The sequence below is a fragment of the Rhinolophus hipposideros genome (assembly GCF_964194185.1).
Source record: "Rhinolophus hipposideros genome assembly, chromosome: 1".
Classification (NCBI taxonomy): Eukaryota; Metazoa; Chordata; class Mammalia; order Chiroptera; family Rhinolophidae; genus Rhinolophus; species Rhinolophus hipposideros.
In genome coordinates this window covers 67,739,002-67,752,697 of record NC_138047.1, presented here as the reverse complement: position 1 = coordinate 67,752,697, position 13,696 = coordinate 67,739,002, and positions in this window count along the sequence as shown.

Genomic DNA, 13,696 nt, shown 5'->3' with positions numbered 1-13,696 from the left:
GCACATGAAACTTTTTCCCATGATCACATGTTAGGTCACCAATCAAGTCCTAACAAATTTAAGAAAATGGAAATTATATCAAATACCTTTTATAACTGCAATGAAATTAGATATCAGTAGTTGAAGGAAGACTGGAAAATTCACAAATACTCAGAAATTAAACAACACACTTGCATAATAAATGATAAATGTCTAACTAGTACATTATTTTGTACACCTGAAACTAATAAAAAAATGAATAAAATAAATAAAATAAAATGGAAAAAAGAAATTAGCAAATGCCTAAGACAAATGAAAATTAAAACACCACATGCCAAATCTTATGCAATGCAAAAAAAGGTAGTACTAAGAAAGAAATTTACTGTGATGAACCCCTCCATTAATAAAGAAAACATATCTTAACCAAATTAACTTTAGACCTTAAAAAAAAAGAAAACTAGAAAAAGTAGACAAACTAAGCATAAAGTTAGCAGAAGAAAGGAACTAAATATTAAAGCAGACAAACTAAATAGAAATATAATAGTATTTCAATATACTATTATTTTCAATATAATAGCATCCTATGGTGTTATTAAAAACAAAGGGAAACAATAGCAAAAATCAGTGAAACTAATAGTTGCTTTCTTGGTAAGATGAACAAAGTTGACAAACCCTTAGCTAGACTAAGAAAAGAGATATAGGACTCAAATTAGTTAGAAATAAAAGAGGAGACATTACAAATGATGTAATGAAAGAAAAAGTATTATAAAAGGCTACTATGGACAATTTTACACCAACAGATTGGATTACCTAAAGGAAATGGTTAAATTCCCAGAAATATACAACCCATTTAAGACTAAATCATAAAAAAAAAGAAAGTCTTAACAGATCTGTAAGGAATATGAGAGAAAATCAGTAATAGAAATCCTACCAATAAACAAAGCTTGGAACCAGATAGCTTCACTGGTGAATTCTACCCAATGTTTAAAGAATTAATGCCAGTGCTTCTGAAATTCTCCCAAAAATTAGGGAAGAAGAAACAAATTACAAATTTACTTCCGAGACTAGTCTTACCATGATACCAAAGCCAAAGTTACCACAAAAGAGAAAAAGTACAGGTCAATATCCCCGATGAACATAGGTGCAAAAATCCACAACAAAATACTAGCAGACCGAATTCAACAGCACACTGAAAGGATCATATGCGATGAATAAGTGACATTTATTCCTGGGATCCAAGGTTGGTTCAACATATGAAAATCAATTAATGTAACATACTGCATTAACAAATAAGGGATACAAAAATAATACAATTATTTAAATATATGCAGAAAAAGCATCTAACAAATTTCAACACAGTTTTATGATGAAGACTCTCAACAGCCTAGGAATAAAATTATCTCAATATAATAACAGCCGTATATGAAAAGGCTACAAGTAACATCATATTCAATGTTGAAAACTGAAGGATTTTTCTCTGTGATCAAAAACAAGGAAAGGATTGCCATACTTGACACTTCTATTCAACAAAGTGCTAGAAGTCCTAGTCAGAGATGCTTGGCAAGAAAATGAAACAAAACACATATAAGTCAGAAAGGGAGAAGTAAAATTGTCCCTGTTTGCAGATAATATAATATACATATAGAAACTGCTAAAGATTATATAAATAAACTGTTAGAACTAATAAACAAATGTAGTAAATGGCACAATACAAAATGAATGTACAAACATCAGTTGTGTTTCTATACAATAACAAAAAACTATCTGAAAAGGAGATTAGAAAAACTTTCCCAATTATAGTAGCACCAAAGAGAGTAGAATGTTTAGGAATAAACTTATCTAAGGAAGTTAAAGATGTGTGTACTGAAAATCACAAAACATTTATGAAAGAATTTAGAGAAGACATGAATAAATGAAAAGACATGCTATATTTATGAATAGAAAGATTTAATAGTGATAAAATGTGCATACTAACAAAGTGATCCACAGATTCAATATAATCCTTATCAAAATCTCAATGACATTTTTCAAAAAATAGAAATAGCAATTCTATAATTCATATGAAACCACAAAAGACCATGAATATCCAATCAATCTTGATAAAGAAAAATAAGGATGAAAGCATCACATCCCTGATTTTAAAATACATTACAAAGCCACATTTATCAAAATAGTATGATACAGAAATAAGTACAGACTTATAGACCAAAGGTGCAGAATAGAGAGCCCAGGAAAAAAAACAAACACATGCATATGAGGTCAAATGATATTTGACAAAAGTGCCCAGATTCACAATTGAGAAAGAACAATCTCTTCAACAAATGGTGTTGAGAATACTGAATATGTACATACATAAAAATGAAATTAGATCCTTCTCTTACACTATACAAAAAAATCAACTGAAAATGATTAAAGACTTAAACATAAACTTGAAACTGTATATCTCCTAGAAGAAAACAGGAAAAGCTTCATGATATCGGTCTTAGCAAAACTGAAATGTGATATCACCTCACACCTGTTAGAATGGCCATCATTCAAAAGACGAGAGATAACAAATGCTGGCGAGGATGTGGAGAAAAGGGAACGCTTGTTCACTGTTGGTGGGACCGTAAATTAGTGCAGCCCCTATGGAAAGCAATATGGACGTTCCTCAAAAGATTAAAAATAGAACCGTTATGATCCAGCAATTTCACTTCTGGGAATATATTCAAAGGTAACTAAAATACTAACTCAAAAAGATATCTGCATTCCCATCTTCTGAGCAGCATTGTTTACAATAGCCAAGAAATGGAAACAACCTGAGTGCCCATCTATGGATGAATGGATAAAGTTGTCGTGTGTGTGTGTGTGTGTGTGTGTGTGTGTGTACAATGAAATATTATTCATCCATTAAAAAATGAAGAAATCCTACTATTTGCAACAACATGAATGGACCTTGCAGCCATTATGCTAAGCAAAATAAGTCCAACACAGAAAGACAGATACTGTACAATCTCATTTATATGTGGAATTTAAAAAAAAAAAAAACAAAACCAAACTCTTAGAAAAGGAATGAGACTGTTTACCAGAGGTAGGAATAGAGGAGGGAGAATTAGAGGAAGCTGGTCAAAAACTACCAACTTCCAGTTATAAGATAAACAAATACTGGGGAGTAATGTGCAACATGATGGCTGTTGTTAACATTGCTGTACGATATATAGGAAAGTTGTTAAGAGAGTAAATCCTAAGTGTTCTCATCACAAGGAGATTTATTTTTTTTCTGTATTCTTTTCTTCCTGTTTTTTTTAATTGTATCTATGTGAGATGTTAGCTGAGTTTACTGTGGTAATCATTTCACATTATATGTAAATAAATCATACTGTTTGCATTAAACTTACAGTGATGTATGTCAATTTTTATTCAACAAAACTGGGGAAAAATACTATAATGTACACATTAAAAAATAATATAAAAATGTATCCTAGTGATTGAGAAAAATCCATGCAGGCTATAATATGATGCATCCAGTGAAAAAACAATTTTTAAGAACTGCCATACTGCTGTGTATTTTTCAAATGTCCCTATGTATTGGTTAATATAAATCTGTTTTCATATCAATTAACTAATTTTGATACTGTATACATTGATTTATTTCTGTTTATATTAGGTAAATGGAGATAAAATATATTTCAATATTTCTTTAAATCACCAATGATAAGTACAAAATTGAGATAACAAAACTTGTAGTGTTTGAATAAACCAAGTTGGGTTTTCAAAAAATCTGAAACCACACTCTACTAGCATACACAGTAGACACTTGCAAAACAATTTGCAATTATCTCATAGGGTCTAATTTAGATATCTAGTAATATGATTCGATTTTTAACTGTCACTATTTCAGATATTGCCATTAATAAAATGAACCAGAAAGACTTATGTGATTTATCTACATGCATAATAATTATCTCAAAAGCATTATGACAAAAAGGATGATATAATATGAACTGTACAGATACTAACAATATTAAAAGATGCAATGTGATAAAAATGATAATCAAGGGAGAGAATGGTAAGTCACACACCTTCTATTAGTTTGGTGCAAAAGTAATTGCGTTTTAAAAGGTTAAAAATAATTGCAAAAATCGCAATTATCTCTGCACCAATCTTATACAATGCCAAATTAGTCCTTTTCACTTTTTATCTCCTACAGTGAAGAATAACCTGATAAGTTATTTGGTGTCCCAATTCTCCCAAAAGTGTTGCGTGAAGAGAAAATATAACTGGTACTGACTGCAGGTTTGCTGAAATACAAAAAGCAACCTTCAAGTACTCTGAGGTTTACAGTCAAAAAGGAAAAGTGAAAATGCAGATATGTTAATGTAAAGAAGCATGTAGTTTGTGCCACCTCCTCCAAACCTCCCACAATACAAACAACGGTTTCTTACACCAAATATTCTATATTCACTTTGTAATTCAATTTATCCTGAAAGTGCTCAGAAATACACACTAACTAGATATGGCTCCTGTGATCCGCCATACGGTTAGAATAAAGAATCTGTTGCATATCCAGAATATTCTATAGAAACTTAACATGGACAGTACATATAGAACTTGCAGAAAAAAATTCAAAAAAATACCTTGTAAGAGATGAGAATGTCTTCTTAATTGTATCAAAGTCAGACAAACTTATTGATACTTTGCAAAACATATTCAAATTAATTAGTTTAAACATTAATATTTTTAATATGTTTGTTGCATATTTTGTGTAATAAAATCTTAGACTATTACAAAAGATACATAACTGGTCCCCAATTACATAGAGATTAAAGCACTAGAGATAACTAGAAATTATATGCATGACATATATATTTATATATGTCATATGTATAATGACATATATATATATGTCATTATGTAAATATAGTGATTCTAGTGATTTGTAGTAGTTATGTTCTTCTAGGGGATACAAGTTTGGGTTCATGATGAGATCCTGGGTTACATTTTCATCACCTGTTAATATTTTTAAAGAAAAATATAGATAGAAAACAACACCACCCAAAATTAGGGCAATAAGCTTAGAGTTTATATGAGAATTGATAATGAAGAATCATTACTACTTTTTAATAGAAACTTTCAGTTTGAATCTTTAAATGTGTTCTTTTTGAAACTACTCATTTTAGGAAAATCTGAATACCTTGCTTTTTAAAGACTTATCCTTGAGCAGAAATGTATATCCCTTCCTTAAAAGAAAACTAAGAACACAAGTACATTACCTCTAATAACTTCTTGACAGATAAAAGAAACACATGACCTCTCTATTGATTACGCATTATTGGTAAAAATAACACACTAGGCTTTTCCTGCCCTTTTTTCTCTACCTCTTAGTAATACTTAGTGCCTATAATGAAAGACAATAAAATTTAAAATAAAATTTATTGCAATAATAAGCAGAGGAATGTGACTTTCTTGTTTCATAAAGAACTAGCTTGCATCTGATATTGTAGAATAAAAATATGTAATATTTTATTTTTATTGAATACCTAGTGCCCCTTGAAGATGTTTAATGATGAAGTAATGATCCTATATTTCTTTATGGGACCAAATTTAACAAACCCTGTTTAGAATAGTTTAGTTATAATATCACATTTCTTCTCTAAAGAAAAAGTGGTCACTTCAGGCAATATAGACTGAAAATAGAAGCATAAACTTCATTTTAAACCACATTCTACCTCTAACTTCTTATGTGATGAAACAATCAAAATAGATTGGATTTATTTTTTCCAAGAATATATTCAACAGAATAAGGTATTTAACAAAATGAAAAGAGTGTTTATTTCTCAAATAGTTTATAAAAATTTTCTGAGTGTCATTTAAGCGTGGTGGACAAGACAGATGAGTCACTCTTCTCATAGAATTCAGACTATAACAGGGAAAATAGACTTTAAACAGGTATTCACAGTGTAGTGAATGCGAAGGAGAAATATAGGGAAGTATCATTATAATCTATATGTTGTCCTCTCCTGTCTCAGAACTACCCCATATCTGACCACTCTTTATACCTACTCAGTTTTCTGTTATCAGTGCAATCATCATATTTTTATGAAAACCTTGTTTTTTATATTTTGAAGAAAATTTCCAAGTCTGGATTAGAAGCCCCTCTCATTGGGCTTTAAAGTACTTGTATATCCTATATCACAGCAATTCACATAGTCAATTATTTTTGCCTGATTACAATTTGTAACTCCTACTAGATCACATTCCAATGTTTTCACCTCAGCTGTTATCTATACCTCACAAAAGCTCTATGTGATTGGTGTAACCACTCCCATTATATAGATGAGCAAATTGAGATTCAGAGGGGTTGTATAATTTGTCAAGATCATAAATTTAGGAAGTAGTAGAATCCGCATCAAACTGCAGTAAATGAAGTTTCACCCTTGTGAGTAACCACAAATAATTCACACCCAACAAACTCATGGTTTGTTACTTTGAAATAGCCATCCATCAATAAAATATTCCAGGAATAGTAACTTAGAAAACATTTTTTTCTAATTGTCCTTTTCTTTCAAGATATCTAACATTTTTCCATTAATAAACTATAAAATTTCTTTTACATATTCTTTTATGTCAGGCTTAAGATAATTATTTTTTATATTAGTTTAGAGCCAGAAGATACAAGTAAGTGCTTTGTTAAATCAAAGACTCAGACTTTCAAGAGTCTCATAATATCCCCAACATACATTTCATAGAACTTATAGATTTCCCATATGGTTTATTTTAATCAAAAGATTTAGTTTTAGTACTCCATGAGGAATCACACACACATAATATTGCAATTTCAAGAAATAGAAGTTGCCCTTATTATTTCTATTTAATCACTGATTATACATTGATCTTGATGGTTGAAAGGAATTTGGCGATAGATGGTGAGAGATGAAATGTACAACATGTCATTTTGTATTTGTAACAAAACAAAAAAAATTCAAAGACTATTTCTGAACAAAAGATCCAGTTATGCCACGAGGTGACATTGTTTTTCAGTCTCACCTCCATCTATTTTATGTCTGTCAAGCATGAGTAGTGCCTTTAATACCCCTCTCCAATTGCTAGCAAAAGCAGCTCTTAAATGTAAAACAACTGCTTGTATCCTTCTACTCATCTATAGGAGATACAAACTATGTACTCAATGTAATCTATGTCCTCTATTTTTCTTCTAAGCCACTTTGAAGCAAGACTCAGCCCTTCGTAGCATCTCTTTAAAATAACTATCCTACAAAACAGTAGTAACTAATATAGATTGAACAGAAATTTCAAAAAGAAAGAGTATGGGTGCTGACACTACTTACTCCATTTTATAAAATTTCCTTAATTCTCTCTTGATGTGAATCCACCCCAAGCGTCTCTCTAACTGTAGAAAACATGATGTTCTCCACCTGCCTCTGTATATGTAGGAGCCAGTGTTGCTTTTTCATCTTTCTTGCTTTTTAGTTTCTCTGAGCCTTTTGCTATGCTTTTCTTTCATTTTAAGAAAACAAATTTTACTGTTCTTTTTCTCCCAAGTGCACATATTCAGAAACATTTCCCACTCATCAAATAAAGGACTCTCTGGATTTTTGGGACTTAGCCACCTTAGAAGGCAGCAGGAATTATACTTTTTTTTTTCTTCTTAATCAGCACTCTGCCAATTCGAAGAGGCCATCACTTTGACAATTAAGTCACATGGGGCTTTCTGGTACTCTGAAATAACATTATATTGATGTCAACTTTAACTGTTCTCAAAGACAGATAGTACTGGCTCCTATATTTGGGGGGGAAGGGAATATACTAACTTCTATTCTTAAGTAATAATTGCAAATACAGGAAACTCAGTTAACACAGTGACAGTACCTATCAAGATAGATAACTCTGTAAAGTCAAGAGTGTAAAAATAAGCTTTAAACACTCTAGTGGGTCAAATGGTAGCCTCCCAAAAGATATGTATACTGGGAATTTGTGAACATGACTTTGAGAAAAGCAACTTTGAGATAATAATTGTATTAATGATCTCGAGATGAGCTCATCCTGGATTAATCAGATGGGCTCTAAGCCCTTATATGAGATGCAAAAGGAGCCACGGAAAGATGAAGAGTGGGTGGTGATGTGAAGACTGAGGCAGAGATTGGAGCGATGTGTTTACAAACCAACTAATACCAAAGCTTACTGGCAGCCATTAGAATCTAGGAGAGAGTCATGAAATGAATTCTTTCTCATAGCTTCTGGAAGGAACCAACCATTTCAACACCTTGATTTTGGCATTCTGGCCTCTACAACAGTGAAAAAATCAATTTCTGTTATTTTAAAATATCCATTCTAACAGATGTGAGGTGGTAACTCCTTGTGGTTTTGATTTGTATTTCCCTAATAGCTAGTGAAGTTGAGCATTTTTTGTGAGTATCTATTGGTCGTTTGTATGCCTTCTTGGGAGAAGTATCTGTTCAGGTCTTCTGCCCATTTTTTATTTAAAAAAAAATTATTAGTTTCAACTGTGCAAAATAACAATGATTACATGAAGATGGGAAGAAGCAACCTAGGGATGGGATTATAGAGAAATTAAGATTATGTGCTCTCTTGAGAAAGCTAAAAGGAGCATGCCAAAGGAGTGTTAACATAGATGCACAGAAACAATGGACAGGGCTTGTTTAAGGCAAAGGTAAACCTTTTAGTAAAAAACTTATAGGCATGGGATCTGACTACCCACTGTAACCTGCCCAGTTAGGAGTATACGATCAAATCACCCTGGAAGTTACTTTCCATAGAATCATTTTTTTTCATCCACAATGAATATAGAATTCTAGTTTAAAATTCATTTTTTATACTTTTTAAGCATTATAATCTATAATAACTAATGTCACTATTGAGTTCTATATTATTTTTCCTGTTTGTGTTAGGAAACATCCCTTGAGGTTTCTTCAATATCTGGCTGTTCTTGACCTTGCATGAATAAAGAGCAAACCACAGAAAAGTTTGTCAAAAGTTCTGAGGACATGGGTAGGAATTATTAACAGATGGCTACATTGACAGAGAGATAGAAAAGTGGCCCTTTTTTGGAAGACACCCCCTCACACACACACACACCCCAAATGTCAGTCCATCAAAGTCCGTCCTCTGGGACTAAGGAGTTTCTATAAAAAAATAATCCTCCAACTACCTGGTTTTGACTGTACCTCTGTGGCAGGGAGAAGATGGTTCTACCATCCCAATTTTCAGTCTTGAAACTCATCTAAGTCTAATATTCTAAGCATAGGTACCCTCTGGTTAAATTTCTCCAGCAAATAAATCTCTGGTCTTCTGTAGAGATGGAGAGGGGGGGAAATACAACGTTATAATCAATCTCTTTTTTGTACCTGTCACCTCCACATGCTTTACCTCTTTTTCTAGTATTCTGTGGGGGTAAATAAGCTGTTTATTTTTAAATCATTACATACTTCTGTTGGTATACAGAATTTGTGTTCTTTTTTTTGTCCTTAGTACTTGAATTATTTTTGTCTTCCAAAAACTTGTTGGCATCTGTCATCCACTATTATTTCCTCTCCTTCTCTTTTGTCCCTCATGGATGTCCCTTTTTTTCTTCATAAAAAAAAAAAAATACTACAAATTTAGCATCTTAAAATAATGCATAATTTCTTATCTCAGTTTCTGTGGGGTAAGAATCAGGACATGACTTAGATGAGTCTTCTGCTCAAGGTCTCATAAGGCTAAAATCAAGATATTGGTTTGGGCTGCAGTCTAATCTGATGGTTAGGACCTTCTTTCAGGATTACTGGTTGTTGATAAAATTTAGTGCCATGCATATGTAGGACTGAATACTCAGTGTTCTTCCTGACTGTCAATGAGGTAATGTTCTCAGCTCGTAGAAGCCATCCTAAAATCCTTGCCATATGAACCCACCGTGAGCAGCTCACAAAAATGTCATTTGCCTCCTTAGTACCAGCAGGAGAATTTCTCTTACCTCAAATCTTTCTGAATGTTTTAAGGGTTTGCCTGAGTAGGTCAAACCAACTGAGGATAATCTGCCTTTTAATGAATTCAAAGTTAAATAATCATGGATCTTAAGTTCCTCTGTAAGATCCGTCTTGTATGTAATGTAACAATTACAGGAGTGATATGCCATCATATCCACATCATTTAAGATGTGGGAATTTTATGGAGTGAGTACACTGGCAGGTAAGAATCTCTCACACCATCTTGGAATCTTGCCTTCCATTGTATATATATCCTTTATTGGAAAAAATATCCTTTATTTAAAAAGAATGTATGTATACAACACACACATATTATTTACTGATATTTTCTGAAATTTTAGTGGTGTTTTCAGTGAATCGTAGATAAAAGTATGAGAGATATTTGAGAATTCCAAATCCAACAGGAGTTAAATTTCTTTTAGATGATCTTACATGAAATTACGTTAACTAGAATTTAGAATCCTATGTTTAGATACTTTCTGTTCTGTAGAGAAATGACTCAACTTTACCCACACTATCACATTAAGAAGATGATGCTATTAGTAAATACTAATGATAGTCTTGTAAGAATATTTGTCTCTAATTATTATAACAACACACAAAAAAATGCATGGTAGATTATAGATCATTTTGTTGAATCATCACGGCTCTACAGGTTAACAATTTGTTTACAATAGAACAAGGTTATTTCTGGACTTCATTGTAAGCCCTTTTCATATATATTGTCAGTTCATAGATAAAAGCTGTCACTATATTATGCTATCCTGTGATTTCAAATGGTGCATCAAATAAACCGGAATTATAAATTCATATGAAGAGAGTCAACATGTCTTTTTGGCTGACAAATAGTTTGATGTTAATGTGTCTTTGATTTTCAGAATAAGTTCACGAGTAGTAATTGGACTAATACATCTAACATTTGCTTCAGAGATCATGTCAGTGACAGAATCTTAAATATTGTAGATCTGTGATATTCCTTCAGAAGTTGTAAATTTCATAAAAATATGAAAGGTCAAGAGTTTTAAAAACTGTTTCTGTTCAGATCACCATGTTTCTATTCAGGTTGCTAAAACTGTGAAAAGAAATTGGAGAACAGTTTTTTAAAACTGATTGTTTTATCTACCAAGTTGATTAAACTAAAGACATCTTCAGAGCATGTTAAAACAATCAGGAAATTAAAATGTTGCATGGAAATTACAACACCATGTAGCCACTTATTCCACAAAATATGATTGTCAAAGCAGCAGACTTGGCGTCACCTGGAGAATTGTTAGAAATGCAAAATCTAGACACCCATCTCATACTTATTTAATGAATATCTGAATTTTAACAAGAATTACCCAGGTAATTCAAAGATCGATTAAAGCTCAAGAAACATTACTGTAGTTCATAACTCTCGCTATGTGGGTGTGTCACAAATGGTGTCACTTGTCTGAGACCCCAAAACTGATTGGAGGCAGAGCTGATTAGCATAAAATTCTCTGGATTCTTAACCCTGTACTTTTCCAACAACCTTTATTTCTCATGTCGAAATAAGCCTTGAAGTTTTGGAGAACAGGGACATCAAACATGAACTGACAATATAAGTACTGGAACTCTTTATGCAACTTGCGCTTATTTCAAAATCCTACTTAAGTTCTACATGGTAGGCTAAAGGGAATAATCACAGTACAAGAGAACCAAACGTTCTCTCACACTGCTGATTTCTAAAAACAAATTGATTAATTTCAGAGGGGCAGGCAAAAGAAAGGCTAATTCATTATGAAACAAGCAATAGCAAAACCCAACATGTACAGAAATGAGCAGCATAATTTGGCATTTATAAGTACTCAGTGACAAAGCTTCATTTTTTCATACTATTTCTCTCAGTTCCTGAAATCGAGATAGTCGTATAATAAGGAATCAGTAATCATACTGTGATGGCGATAATCTCTTCAATGATTTTCTCAATCCAGTGAAGAATAATTCTACAATTAAGGTGAGATGGTTTAGGATTTATTACTCATATGAACAACTTAACAATAATGTTGGCCTTCTCAATGGTGTGAAATTATAAAAGCCATATTGCTTATCTGGAATTTCTTACTTGCCACATTAAGTCAATTTCAGGTGGAAGAACACAGTGTTCCCAAAGGACCCAGAGAGTCAGGCTTGAAGTGTATGAAATCACTTGTTATACAAGAGTAGAATCAGCTTCAACAGTTTCCCCACGTGCATGTACTTATGCATCATTTTCTGGCCTTGAAATGTGTGTATAACATCAACATTTCACTTTTGTGAAGTCTTAATGGAGATTGCCTGTATTTGATCATGTGATTCTATAAAACTAAGTCAAATGGGGTAGACTTTGTTGAATTTTTAATTAAGTAATCAACAGGAGAAAAAAAGAACAATCTCTGTTCTTTCATCAGTTAAAAGATATTTCAATCCAATAATAGTTTCAGGCCTTGGGTACTTTTACGGTGGCACGTGTTAATGTAAGGGGTTTGAGGATTTTATTATTTACACCATTCTTGAATCTTAGATCCTAACTGTTTGGTATCTACGTTAGGAAGTGACTGTGTGTGCATACGTGTGTGTGTATGTGTGCAAGTGTATGTATGGTATGTCTGCATACACACATGATACCAACAGTAAAATTATACTTCTGCTTCAATAAATTATTTAATCACTTCTAACTTTAAAATAAGGTTCAGTTTCAAAGTCTACCAGGTATAATTTCATATATCTGTACAGAAACTCCCAAGCCTTTTAACTGTGATTCGCCCCATAGTCCAATGTAAGTAACAAATAATGATGAAGAACAGATTTTCCTAAAAATAACTTAGGAGTTGCAATGCTTCTATTCCATGTGGGCTTGTTTGCTAACTGGCATGAACCATATTTTTCCAATTTCTGGAATACTTTTATTACTATTTGCAGGTGTATCTAGCTGACTACCAAATGGAAGTCTAAGGAAGGTTTGCATGTAGATTCTGTTGTAGACTCTTGTTAGTCTAACAGTATTCTATTACTTTTTTAGTCCTATTTCTGTTTATCTTAAAATGAACTTGGATTATTTTTATTTTGTTGGTACTCTGCCCTACTTTTCATTTGATTTGTGTTTTCATTGATTCTGTTTTCTTCTCCCTCTTTTTTTTTTTTTTTTTTTTTTGCTTAGGGTTTGTTTGAGGAAAACAGTTTCTAGGTTGCTTAAAAGGAGTTTCCTGCTGTAATTTTGGAATTAATATTTCATCTTTTTTTTAGCAATGTCTTAAGGATCTGAGTTTCTATATATATATAGATATAGATATATAGATATAGATATAGATATACACACACATTATCATGTTTTCAGAGAAAGATATAAGAGAATATTAACATTAAATTTTCTATATGTATTTTAAATTGTTTATTTTTTGCCTGTAGGAGAGAACTGATATTAGATTTTTATGTTAATTATATTGGATCAACAGTTAGACACAGTTCATTTAATAAGAGTTATGGGGAACATAAGATATATACTACAGAAGTGTGATATGACTGAAATTATATCATTCAGAAGACATATAAATGGATTAGGGCAGTATTTCTCAAACTTGGCGCTAATGGCATTTGCCCATGTAATTCTTTGTTGTAGAATGCTGTCTTGTATATTGTAGGTTGCTTAGGGACACCTCTTATGCTACCCACTAGCTTCGAGAAGTACGTTATTTCCTTGACCCCCTCATGACAATCAACAATGCTTCCAGTTATTG